This window comes from Leptonychotes weddellii, chromosome X (assembly GCF_054177405.1).
Source record: "Leptonychotes weddellii isolate Sample4059 chromosome X, ASM5417740v2, whole genome shotgun sequence".
NCBI classification, from domain to species: Eukaryota; Metazoa; Chordata; class Mammalia; order Carnivora; family Phocidae; genus Leptonychotes; species Leptonychotes weddellii.
In genome coordinates, this window is record NC_138385.1 from 85,991,826 (window position 1) to 86,006,323 (window position 14,498).

The window sequence follows — 14,498 nt, forward strand, 5'->3', positions numbered from 1 at the left end:
CTTATAAGCAAGTGAAGAGAATTTTTAGCAATGCATGGATATCTAATGGAAAGTTTCTTCCAATGGTATCAGTTATCTGTAAGGATAAACAACTCTTTATTGCAACATTAAGTTATTCTTAAAGTCATTTCACATATATATTCTCAAATATTAGGCATTCTTATATTCCTGGCTGGTATCTTACAGGAGATGGTTGTCCCAAGAGGACTTCCTGGAAGGCAATCCTGTGGGAGCTCTTGCCATAAAACTTCAAGAGAATTGAGAGTGCAGAATAAACAATGTCATGTGATGAAGTTTAATTTTTACCAGCCTCTGTCTGCTCAAATTAATCAATATTAACACAGGGATTGAGAAAGTGTCAACAATCCCTAATTATTCCAGAAGCATGAATTATCTTGTTAGGAATTTATGCACCCTTTCTCCTCTTTTCCTTTTCTGTGAGAGAGAGTGAAAGAGAGTCTGTGTGTGTATGCGCATGGGTATGTGTGTGTATGGCCAAGTGTCTGCGTTAAAGGAACAAGACCATGGTTTGCTTTATTTTACTTTGGTGTGTGTGTGTATGGCCAAGTGTCCGCATTAAAGGAACAAGACCATGGTTTGCTTTATTTTACTTTACTTTTAAAGAATAAACACATTTCTGAAATTTTCAAGTCAAGTGAAGAAATTAACCTTAAACTGCTAGAGATGAAAGAAAAAAGGTCGTAGCTTTCAGGGTGTCAGAAATGAGAAGATAGATTCAGTAAGGCTATTACTTTTTTCACCAGAACTTGTAGAAGTCAGCTATAAGAGCTGAGCCATAAGAAAACAAATGAAAAGAGGCAAAAATAAAAAACAAAAAACCTTACATATTTTCTTACACAGAGATATAATGGGTAAAGAGAGAGGAATAAAGAAACCAAGTGAGAGGAAAGGAATGGGAGAGGAAGAATGTAAAGAAGGGAGAGTAAAGAGATGGAAAAGATGGTTTTTATGGTAGAAAATAGATAGAAAACAAAAACAAATTTATTGTTAAACTGAATGTTAAAGTCCAGCCTACTGAGGTGACATCTAGCTGGAGCAGGCATGAGGCCTTCAGGACGGAAAGCACTGCACACCGTCTTGGTTCTCTTCCTCCTCAGATGAATTGGAGGTACTGGAAGAAGAATCTGACTCTACATCCATGACTCCAACTCCAGGAGCTCCCCAGTGCTGGTGATGACCTCTCTGTGTCAGGTGACGCATGAGGAACCAAAGCATGTGGCTGTCAAACAGGTCAGTGTGGTGTATGCGATCTTCATCCCGTTCTCGCTTATTTCTCTTAATCATATTCTTTAACCCGCTCAGCTCAGTGGTTGCTTTAGCTGTGGGTGCCCAGATCTTGGCATCATGATCTAGGCCACTGGTCGCCAGCACAGGTAGGTAAGGATGGGGCTCAAGACAGTTTATGGTGCCTCCCTTGTCTCCCTCCATGAACTGAACGATCTGGCGGGATGATTTTTCCCAGAGGAAGATGTGCCCACAATCACTGCCGCTCACCACAAACTCACTTCTGGGGCCATAGAAATTGACGCCTTTGATTGTGGCATTATTTCTGTGCCCCTTGTATCTCTTAACATACTGGGCTCCATCTCCATCAGAGGAGTTGAAGAGATAAATATCTTCATCATTATAACTGGCCAGGAGCTCTGTGCCATCGTGGCTGTACACAAGGCAGGTGATGTTTGCTTTGGAATCACAGTTGACTAGGTGATGAGGACAGAATTTCTTGAGTACCCCATTATTCTCATTCTCATTAATTTTCCTTTGGTCATAAATTCTTACAAACTGATCTCTTCCGCCCACCGCAAACTGGTAAGGACTGGCAGGATTCACATGGATTGTATACAGCCCCACTTTCTTCTCCCTCTCTTTGGTTACCACCACTCTGGAAGCTGGCTGGCCTTGTCTGAGGTCAATGGCGAAAACAACTGCATCTTCACCTGAAGTTAGGAACTTAAAAGGGGAGTCTGGCTCCAGAGCCAACTTATGGGAGGCTCCCCTGTGCTGGGCCACACGCTTAGTATTCTTACAGTGTGGTAGAGCAGAGAGCTCTGCTATGCGTACCTGCCCATCACGGGCACACATGGCCATGGTGGAATCACCACAATTGGGAAGGAACTTGGCTTGAAAGACATTATTTTTGTGGCCACTCGCAAACTGCAGTACTGGCTGCCGACGCGCCCAGTCCCACACTATCACTTTAAGGTCATCACTGCTACTGGCCAGCCAGGTGCCACGCTGGTTAAAGTGCACAGTATTGACACAACCATGATGGCCTTCAAGCTCATAGAGCAGGTGGAAACGCTGCACAAAGACTCTGGCCCCACAGGCCTCATATACAAAGCGGGCACTGGAACCCAGCTGCCGCTCTCGAAGAGCGGAAAGGACTTGCCAGCGAGGGCGGGGCAGGGTAGATGTTTCGGAGGACACCCAGTCCTCCAGGGCCCGATCCTCATCTGATAAATACTGATCACGGTTAGCTTCATCGCACGGTACCTGAGGCTGTTCTGCGGCCGCTCCTCTCTCCTCTTCCGCTCCTAGCTCCTCCTCTTCTGCTGAGCGGTAAGGGAATAGGTTTTCCTCACAGATGAAGAACTCGTCCGAGTCTCCCGTGCTTTCAAAGCTGATGTTTTCGGCTGAACTTTCTGCGTCTGTGCCTTGACTTTCTGGGCTGGCCTGGCTGAGGACGCCACCATCTCTGGTCAAATTCAAGCTCAGTTCAGTATCTGAAGATGTCTCTCTCCCGGCATCCACTTCAGACTGCTCCTCAGGGCTCTTAGGCAGGCTGCTTCTTCCCGAGTCTTGTGGGCCATCTGTGCCGCTCCCGTTGTCAGACATCTTAAATGATGCTTGCTGTAGCCTGTCTGGAGTGGGAAAAAGCCCCACAAGTTGGAGGAAGGGAGGAGGCCCGGCCCGGCTGGGGACAGACCAGGGAAAATTGGCTAGGCCTAGCGGCAAGACGCTAACGCGGTAAGCCAAAGCCGAAAGGGGGATTAGCCGGCTGAAGCAATTGGAAGTATGGGAGCTGGTGAGGTTCAGAAGACTTTGTCCCGTCTAGCATCTCGCGGTATCTCAGGACTGCTCAGACTTTTCAAGGCCCTCAGCCCCACCCCCGCAGCTATCTTAACACTTGTCAGTGGCTGTACATTCTGTTCTTTTGAAAATGGGAACACGTTACACTTTGGGAAAATATTCTCAGAGAACTATCAGCAAAAGTGATACTCTTTAGGCAGAACTGTTATCATAAGACTCTCAGTGCTTTGCTTGAACGTGATGTACATTGCTTTGCTTGAACATGATGTACAGTATGAAATGAAGGAATAGGCACACACAATGAAGGATTGCTAAGGTCCCCAAAGCTAGTGAGTTTATGACGTACAAAAAATATCTTCAGCAAATCAAACAACTTTAGGGAGACCTTGACGGCTCTAATTGGTAGAAATGTCGTCGATAAAAGACACATTGCCTAGTTAACTGCATTTTAGATTTAAAAATACTTTTTAGTATGAGTAGATCCCAAATATTGCACTGGACATACAGCTACCAAAAAATACTCATTTTTTTATCTGCAATGCAAATTTAACTGTGTGTCCTGTATTTTTATTTGTTACATCTGGCAGACTTTCTTAGTGAGAAGAGTAATTTAGTCCCTCAGTGTAATCAAGGCTGAAATCAACTAGTCAATTTAAAGTAGACATTGAAATCAGTAACTGCTTCACCAATTTGAGAAGAAGCACAACCTTTTTCTTTTTCCACCAGAGATTCTATGTATTTATTTGGGGTTAATTCAATTTAGGATACTTAGGGAACATCAACACGATTTAATGAAAGAAAAATTTATTTTGTGATGTCATAGAACTATCAAAATATTTTAAATATTTCCCAGAATATTTCAGAGCCTTCTTGGGGGCCTTTTAGGAAGAGAAAACAGCTTTTCAGAGACAGTTAATTGGCACTGCTGTGTTAAGTTCAGAGCTTCTCCAAGTGAATTATCTAAGGTATGTCAGTAAATTTTCAAAGGGCTACAGTAAACCACTAAGAATGCCGGAATGAGGAAAACAAGATTTCCCTCAGAGCAATTGCAAGATCAATGCAAAATTGATTAAACATAGAAGTATAAAGTCTTCTAAAGAAAGAGAATGGTTCCAAGGTGGTAGTAATGGAAAGACACGTAAAAGAATATTCACAGCAATTTGTAAAGAGTAGCACAACAACTTGAAAACCACCTGAAAGCCCATCAAGAGTAACATGCATAAATAAATCAGCATATATTCCTATAATGGAATAATGTACAAAAGTGAGGATTAATGAATTAAATACATTAACATGGATGAATCTTAAAAACAGAATGATCAATGGAAACACAAGTGAAAGAATAATCAATAATTTCATTTTTATGCAGATCCTTATAGTTTTCATACTAGTAAAACTATTTTAAAAGGCAAGGAAATAATTGACTCAAACTTCAGGGTAATTATTACCTTTACAGGAGGGGTGGAAGTTAAAATCTGGTAGAGAGGGAGCTTCAAAAATTCTTGGTAGTATTTATGGCTTGCTCTGAATATAGGTATGTTATTATTCTTTTTGTTATTTATTGCCTGGCGTATACATTTATATACGCTTTTCTAAGTATGATGTATTGCATAGTAGTTTTTTTAAGAGATAATGTTCATTAACAAGGGGTCTTGCTTGGCCATGGAGCACAAAAACAGGAAAACTAGAGCATCAAACCCTAGTATGCCCATCCTGGCAATGTCCAGGGGAGGAAGCCGTATTAATTTGCTTCAGAAAGTCTTGTCCCGTTGCAAGGAACAGTTCCAGTGTTAGAGGTTAAATCAGGTCATTTTAACCTGATGCTATTGTATTAATCTGACCTTTTTTCTACACGCTCATTAAGCAAATTTTAACTATAAATTGGCTTTTCATTTAAGTTTTCTTTTAATTTAATTGATCTGTTCGGTTTATTTCCATTCCCATTCATTCACCAAAAATTTATTAGAGCTTCAATGCACAATGTAATGTTCTAGGTCCTGATATTACAGGTGGTGAATAAGAGTGGTAATTCCTTCACTCATGGAGTGTATAATATAGCAGAAAAAAGTGATAGTAGACAAGTCAATACATCATATGAGGCAGTGATGAATATTATGGAGAGAAATAAAGGTGTGTAAGTAGATACAGACTGCATGCTGTTATTTTAGATAGTGCATTCAGGGAAAGTCTTTTTACAGGATGACATTTAAGTAGAGGGCTGAATGCAAAGAGAAATGGAGCATTGCAAATATCTAAGATAACAACATTCTCTACAGAATGACATTTGAGTGCAAATGTTTAAAATAGTAGCATAAAAAATAAAATACTATCACAATATGAATGTTCACGGAACTTTGAGGAGGCCACTGTGACTGAAGCAATATAAGTACGCATTAGGGAGAGTGTCAGCAATGGGACTGGAAGAATCAAAGGCCAACTGAAGAGCCTTTTTGAATATCATAAGGAATTTTAATGTTTATTTCATTCTATGTGTACTGGAAAGCCTTTAGATGCTTGTGAGCAGGGTAATGGCATTATCTTACTTTTTATATATTTTTAAAGATTTTATTTATTTCAGAGAGAGAGAGTACACAAGCGGGGTCGGGGGGTGACAGGCAGAGGGAGAGGGAGAAGCAGACTCCCCGCTGAGCAGGGAGCCTGATGTGGAGCTCGATCTCAGGACCCTGAGATCATGACCTGAGCTGAAGGCAGACGCTTAACCGACTGAGCCACCCAGGCGCCCCCTCTTACTTACTTTTTAAAAATATGGTACTGGCTGCTGTGAGAATAGAATGGAGTGGGGAAAGCAGAAGTATTCAACAGTTGCTATAATGTAGGTGAGAAATTAAGGTGGCTTAAACTAAGGTGAGGATAGTGCAGGTGGTGAAAATTGGTTAGCTTTGGAATATGCTTTGGAATATACATTGGAAGTGGAAATTATAGCATTTACTGATGAGTCGAATCTGAGTATGAGATAGAATAGTCTGGCTACTGGCAAGAAACACATATCATTTGGACCATCTGAAGCAGTTAAATAAGTGGGCTTTTTACAAAGGTGGGAGAAGCCTGTAGGGAAATCACAAGGGAAAGATCAGGACCTCAGGGCTATTATGAGCAGGAGGATATTATACTCCTAGGCCTAAAGGTGGGGAGGGGAGAGAGCAGTTATCAAAAACCTAAAACAGAGAGGGTGGTGTGGAGAGTGTGACCTGACAGGAGCTATCATTAGCCTTCCCTCAGTGAACCCATAAGGAGGGAGCCAGGGAAACAAATTCTCCAAGTTTATTCTTCTCCTTCTGCTCACCTACTGATACTTCCCACCAAGTCATGTGGAGAAGGTAGGATTTTGTATCCTGTAACTTCACTGAATGTATTCATTTTAACAATGTATGTGTGTGAGAGAGAGAGAGAGACAGAGACAGAAAGAGACAGAGAAAGTATGTGTGGAGTCTTCAGAATTTTCCATATATTAGATCATGTCATTTACAAACAGATAATTTTACTTCCTATCCAATTTGGATGCCCTTTATTTCTTTTTTTCTTGCCTTAATTTCTCTAATCGTTCCAGTCCTATGCTGAATAGAAGTGTCTAAAGCATGCATCCTTGTCTTTTTCCTGATATTAGAGGAAAATCTTTTAATTTTTCACCATTGAGTATGATGTTACCTGTGAGCCTTTTATATATGGCCTTTATTATGTTGAAGCCAATTTCTTCTATACCTAGTTTGTTAAGAGTTTTTATCATGAAAAGGTACTGAGTTTTATCAAGTGTTTTTTTTTTTTTTTGCATCTATTATGATGATCATGTGGTTTTTACTCTTCATTCTGTTAATATGGTATGTCACATTGATCTCTTTATGTTGAATCATTCTTGCACTCCAGGGATAAATCCCAGATGGTCATGGTGTATGATCCTTTTAATGTGCTATGAAATTTTGTTTGCTAGTTTTCTATAGAAGATATTTGCATCTATCTTCATTAAGAATAAGAATATTGGCCTAGTTTTCTTCTAGTGTATTTGTCTGGATTTGCTATCAGGGTAACTAACAATTAACTATTAAAAAGGAAATTAAGAAAATAATCTCATTTAGGGGCAGCTGGGTGGCTCAGTTGGTTAAGCATCTGCCTTTGACTCAGGTCATGATCTCAGGGTTTGAGGATGGAGCCCTGGTTGGTTGGTCGGCTCCCTGCTCAGCGGGGAGTGTGTTTCTCCCTCTCCCTTTGCCTCCTCCCTCCTGCTCGAGCTTGCTCTCTCTCTCTCTCATAAATAAATAAAATCTTTAAAAAAAGAATCAGTGATAACTCCCATGTGTTTACAAGAAACAGTAAGTGAATGGTGGTGAAATTTACTGAAATGAGGGCTAGAGAGATGGGAATGGAAGAATCAAGAGTTTTGTTTTATTTATGTCAAGTATAAAAATACGCACTAAACATTGAGACAAAAGAAAAATTTAGTGATAATTGGATACAGATGTCTGAAGTTTATAGGAAAGATTATAAATATAGAAATAAATTTGGAAATCATTAGTCACTGGGAATAAAGGAAATCACCTGGGGAGTGAGTAGACAGTGAAAAGAGCAAAGATATGAGGGTTGGGCGCTGTATTTATTTTAGGAAGAAAAAGAGAATCTAACTATATGGAGCCAAAGGAGTGGCCAGTTATCCAGTAGAAAAACATGAGAATATGAAGAAAGTGTAGAAACTATTTCACAAGGGGAGGAGTGATCAACTGTGAGAGGTTATGATTAGGGCTGAGAACTGACGATTGGATTTGGTAACAGGGTGGTGACAAGTGACTTGTTAGAACTGTTTTATAGCACTTGTGAGAACAAGTGCTTGCCCAGGGAAGTCTGAGGAGAGAGAGTAGAAGGCAGAAGTGAAGACAGTGGGTAAAGATAGCTTTTATGGGGGTTTTATTGCATGGCGGAGAAAAGAATTGGAGCTCCAATGGGGAATGAGTCAAGGGAATTTTTTTAAACCTTAGTTATCACAGAATGTTATATGCTACTAACAGTGATTTAGTAGTATGGGTGAAAACTGCTAATGCAGGGGAGATAGAAGAATTTTCAGGAGGGAAGTCTTGAATAGGAGAGAAAGAATAGAATTTAATGTACAGGTAGAGGAATTGTAACAGAAGGGGAGACAAAATATGTAGCACAGAGGCAAGTAGGTTGTTAGATTTGGTGGTGGAAGAATGTACATATTTTCTTCTAATTGCTTCTGTTCTCCCAATGAATAAAGAAAGAAGGGTTTCTTTCTAAGAATGAAGAAGATTAAAGCTGTGTGGATCTTTGAGGCAGAAGAAGGTGTTGAATAGTCAACTCAGAAACGAGAGGATGTCCAGCAGGGGAATGGAGAATTGTTGCCTATAAACAGAGAGGGTTCACTTGTGGTTTTATACCATAAAAGGAAAAAAAGGGACAGCATGGTTATTTGTTTTTCTCTATTTCAAACACTCAGCAGGAGTAGAATAGACAAATACTTGGATTCAAACTAAATTCTGAATTCTTTTGCTAGTTGAGGATAATGGAAAGTTGGGGGGGGGCAAAGGAGGTTAGATTCTACATAGTGAAATTATTATAATGAACTGCAGAATTTAACTATTTAAAAAAAGGGAATTAAGGACAAGACTGGGAAGATGAAGAGGGCAAATTTGATAGGGTGAGCAGATTGGAGGCCGCAGTGGAGTCGACTAGAGTTCACTTTTGCTTCACTGCCTTATAGCCTTTAAGTATATATGAAGCTTAGGAGGACAGGATAACCCAGAGCACTGTAATCTGTACCAAGCTATTAAAGTAAAAGCAATTTGATTAAAAGATTAACTCACTCTAAGACGTGGCTGACTAATAAGCTTAATTTTCCCAGAAGCTATTTCCTAAATCTAAGAGGACTTCCTTCTCTAGGAGAAATATTTTTTAGAAGAAACCTTCCAGAGCCATTTGAATATCCCAGGACATTGCTGTAACTACTCTTACAGACCAGCAATGGCAGAATCAATATACTTCTGAAAGTGGCAGTTGAAGAGGAGACTTTATCTGATTACCTCAGTGGGTTTGGGGATTCAAGAGAGAATCATTTCTAAAATGTTATATTACCTCCCTCATGTAATGGGCTTGTCTTGTTTTCTATGCTCATAGAAATAACATCCCATTGAAGGACAGACTTGTAAACCAGTATCATGAAGTGAAGTGAATACTAAGATTAATAGAAATGTTTCTGTGAAGATTTTATAAGGTATTGGCAAAACTTATATTTGTATGTGCTTCCTAGATTATAGAAATACCTATTCAAATGTTTAGGAAGTCCAGAACTCAAGATGCCCTTTGGAATAAAAAAGGAAAAAAATCTCTATATTCTGGAACAATTTCCATTATAAACAAATAATTAAGATAGCAAAATGTATGTTAATGAAATTATTAACAGAGGATCCCTTGAAAGTAGAGTGACAGGAGAGGCTGTTTTGAGGTAGACTTAGGACTTCGATGGGCTTCCAGGAAAGATATTTGAGCATAACACTGAAGGAAGAGCAATAGAACAGCACTGCCACCTAACATGAATTTTCTTCTGGGCCCTTGTGTATGCATGCCCACACCCCTGTGTCATCCTCATTCTGCCTCAGTCCCTTTTCTGTGTGGGATGCTGCAAGGTGGGAAGCCATGGGAAGCAGTTGAAGATTAACACATGGTCTGTGATGGGAGGGAGGAGACAGCATGATAGATTCTGGAAAATGGAAAGTCTTGGTATGATTGGAGCACCAAGTAAGTGTGAACAACAGTATGAGACAAGGCCATCCTATAACTTGGAATGCTTTATTGCAGCATTTCTCAAACCTTTTGGCCTCAGGACCTCTTTGCATTCTTAAAAATTATTGAGAATCCCGGGGCGCCTGGGTGGCTCAGTCGTTAAGCATCTGCCTTCAGCTCAGGTCATGATCCCAGGGTCCCGGGATCGAGCCCCACATCGGGCTCCCTGCTTGGCAGGGGGCCTGCTTCTCCCTCTCCCACTCCCCCTGCTTGTGTTCCCTCTCTCTCTGTGTCTCTCTCTGTCAAATAAATAAAATATTAAAAAAAAATTATTGAGAATCCCAAAATACTTGTATGTATGTGATTTACATGTACTGATTTTGTCATATTAGAAATTAAAGCTCAGAAATATTTAAGTAACTAAAACAAGAATACACTCATTACATGCTAACATAAATAATATATTTTTATAAAAGATAATTTTTCCCAAGCAAAACAAATTTAATGCGACAATTGGCATTGTTTTACAATATCACATATTTTTTTTATTGTCTGGTTTCATAGAAAACATCTGGGTTCTCCTTTCTGCTTCTTCAAGCAATCTGTTGCAATATCACAAGTTATGCAGTATTTGGAAAACTCAACTGTACATTTGTGAGAGAATGAGGGCAAAAAAGGCAAATAACATTTTAGGAGTATCATGAACATAATTTTGACCATTCAGACCTACTAAAAGGGTCTCACAGACACCACCCCCCACCATGGGTCCCCAAACACACTTTGACAACTGCCACTTTCTCATAAAGGCTTACAGGGAACAGGTTAGATTCCATCTAGTAGATGATGCATAGATACTTAAATAATTTAAGTAAGGATTGGATTTGCATTTTATAATCATTAATCTCAGGGTGGGAAATAAGTTAGATGGAGGCAAGATTAAATGTTTGGAAACTAAATTTGAATAATTTCTCACATTCTCTCTGGAAGGACTGTTTTGCAAACAGATACATAATACCAGTGTTAATTTTTTTTTAAGTGTCTAGTTTCCTCTACTCAAGAGTAAGTTACGTGAAAGTAGGTACTGCTTTTGATTCTTTATAAGTACAGCTTTTGGCAGAGTATACAGAATAGGCACCCAGTGAAGATTTGTTGAAAATAAATGAAAGAAGTAACTAAATGGTTATCAGTACAATGCAGATAAATGATGATCTAGTCTTGAACTTAATGGCAGTGGCAAAACAGAGTAGATTCAAGAGATGTACTGAATTCACTGTCAACCGACTGAAAATGCTGTTGACCTACTTACTGGACAAAGACTGTGAGAGAAGATAAGGAACACCATTACTTTGGTCATCTACCTTATGTGACCGTGATTCAGGGTCAATAGGAGAGATAGAATGGGGTGAGGTTTGAAGGGGTGCTTTCTGGTTTCATTTTGAATATGATAAATTTCAGATGCTTGTGGGATTTGAGCCTCTCCTAGGGCCTTAGGCAGTTTTAAAGTTACATAGTGTCTTATCTAACTAAGCTGAGATCACAGTATATTCTAATATTTGTTTTCAATGCTTAAATATTTTAGTATTTGTTTTTAATACTTTTGATGTTTTAGTGTTTATTTTTAATGTCTTAGTATTTTAAATAATTAATTAGAATTTGTAGATTTTTGCTATCCTAAATTTATGGTTCTTTTAGTGGATGCCAATTAACTGCCAGCCAAGTGCGATTAATTTGGCTGTTGCACAGTGGCTTGTTTTCAGATTCACTACTTCTAAATTCCATCCATAATGTGGAAAGTTGAATTACTTCCACAACTCTAAAGGAATCTGCAGACCCCACTCTTAATATGAATGTGTGGTAGAAAATAGGAGACATAGCCTTTGACTTACAGAAACTGACCAACTCTCCTGTCACATCCTCCTACTTTCAAAGCCCCAACTAGGGTTGATGACACATTCAGAAGTATGCTTATCAGCATGCATGCATTTTTGTAATTCAAAATTCATTACATAGACATGATGTGATTGAGAATAAAGAAACATTATACAAAGAATGTGTTGTGAACAACTTAAAATGAGTTCAGAAGGTAACAAAATAATCAGGCTTCATGTTTTCAAGAGAATAGCCCCCACAGACAGAAAGAATACTTTAAACACTAAAGGGACTCAGTTCTCATATCTTTTATTGCCGCTCATTTTTCCATCTGGCCAGAGTTGCTATTTTATCTAGTACTTTTCTATTTAGTATTATTCTATCTTTACATTTTGTTTCCAACCTACTCTGTCAGCGTAATTATTGCCCTGTCCCAGGAGGATGTGAATAATTTTAAAGTTAGAAAGAGAAGCATCTGCATAGATAGAAAATAGCAGTCATTTCATTATAGTCTATTTGTCTTTCTTTCATTTATGCCAAAAATGTATCAATATCTCCAAAGAACGAATGACTACTACCTGTCTTAAAAGCTGGATATGGCCCCCCAACTCTAATTATTTTCTTTGCTTCAAATTAAAAACAATTTGTGTTTGTGTAAGTTCGAGCTCTTGATATATACCATACATTTCTATCAGTTGCATAATTCAGTGAGTTATAGAAATTGTACCATTCAGGAAAGTAAAAATATAATTTTGAAAACTAAATTATCTTTGATTTTCATCAATTATTGATTATGCATTTAATAAAGCACATAATGAACATAGAAAACTGAATATTCATACATCTCACTAAAGATATTTATATAATTTAATTGAATAACAGAACATTATTTCTAAGAGTATGTAAGATAGATATTCATGATAATGTGTGAAATAAAGCTATAAAACTAAAATACAAAAAGAGTCTGGTATAATCTAATGGAATTTTTACCATCCGCCATGATAGAGAATTATGCACTTTAGATTTAAAAGTAACCAAAGGTGTATTTTATTAAATATATATTACTGGGAGTAGTCTTTCCTCCTAATGTATACTTAAGTCTCTGAAATAGATGGCAGGCCACATTTTACTGTTGGGCAGTCACTGCTCATGTGTGACATACCCTCTTGCTTTCTTGCCCATGCTTTTGCCTTAATGCTCAAACATGGTGAGTACTCTTGGGCTTCTTGTCAACATGCAGTAAGTAGGCTTGGACAGTGATCAGGGCCTGCTTTTTGTAGAAGTGCTGGCCATCCTTCTTGTTGGTGTTGTCTTTCACCACTGAATCTGTACATTTGTTGGACCTGGCATCAGTTTCTATGTACTGTTGGGGTACATAGACTCACTGCTGGGCAGTTCACATCAACTCTCTGTTTATATGGTTTGTTTCTTCTTTCTATTGTCCCACACACACACAACCAACCCACTTTCCATGAATATTGAATTTCAAGATTTAGATTTGGGGTGAGTTAGGTGATCCCCACTTTAGCCTCTGACATTAACCATGTTTTCTAGTCCAGCTTTTACTGGAGAATGTTGTTGCAGGGGGTTGGGGAAGATGGTGGTTATAAAGTACTTTATTTATTTTTATTTTTCTTATTATGTTCAATTAGCCAACATATAGTACATCATTAGCTTGTGATGTAGTGTTCAAGATTCATTACTTGCATATAACACCCAGTGCTCATCACCACATGTGCTCTCCTTAATACCCATCACTCGGTTACCCCATCCTCCCACCTCCCTCTCTTCTGTAACCCTCAGTTTGTTTCCCAGAGTCCAGAATCTCTCATGGTTTGTCTCCCTCTCTGATTTCTTCCCATTCAGTTTTCCCTCCCTTCCCCTGTGGTCCTCTGTGCTATTCCTTATGTTCCATATATGAGTGAAACCATATGATAATTGACTTTCTCTGCTTGACTTATTTCACTTAACATAATCTCCTCCAGTCCCATCCATGTTGATGTAAAAGTTGAGTATTCCTCCTTTCTGATGGCTGAGTAATATTCCGCTGTATATATGAACCACATCTTCTTTATCCATTCATCTGTTGAAGGGTATCTTGGCTCCTTCCACAGTTCGGCTATTGTGGACATTCCTGCTATGGACATTGGGGTTATAAAGTACTTTAAAAATAAGTTATACACAACTAATGAATTGTTGAACATTACATCAAAAACAAGAAAAAAAATAAGTGAATCCTCTTTACAGGGAAAGAGGTGAGTGGTAGTAGTTGGTTGCTTCCATTCAGTTTTCAAAAACACACATGAGAGGGCTAGAATGTACATGATTTCTATGGCCAATTTTAGTCAAATACAAGCTAAAGCTGTGAAGCACCATAGGAGATTTTCTTATATGGCTTCTAAATAACCCCTAAAGTCAGTGTCAAAAATGAGACTGCAAATATAGTGTAATATCATATTCTTTGGAATAAATACATCACTTTCTGCAGTGACTACTTTGAAAGGTAGTGCTCTTTTGAAACAAAAGATTTAGTGAGTTTGTTTAAAGCAATTAGTACATATTGTCATTCATTTTAGTTATGCCTCTTACATTCCAAGGGGAAGTCGCTCAAATAGCATGTGTTCATTACCAAGTGAGCTGTAAAGACAGTTATAATCAAAGAGGTCCAGAATAGAGAAGGGTCCCAAAGGTTTGGGCGGCTGGGGAAACAAAAGAGTTGAAGAGCAGAGACTAAACAACTGGCAAGAGGAAGAGGAAGAGTCCTCCTGGCAAAGGTTAGAAAGCTTCAGGATTGAGAATACACAAAGCTTGTTTCTTTTAGAACAGAACAGACA

The 14,498-nt window shown here is 38.8% G+C and overlaps 1 pseudogene; it reads right to left on the reverse strand.

Moving 5' to 3' along the window:
• Nucleotides 1-393: 393 nt before the first annotated feature.
• On the reverse strand, nucleotides 394-3,014 carry LOC102725648 (DDB1- and CUL4-associated factor 8 pseudogene; annotated as a pseudogene).
• Nucleotides 3,015-14,498: the final 11,484 nt, after the last annotated feature.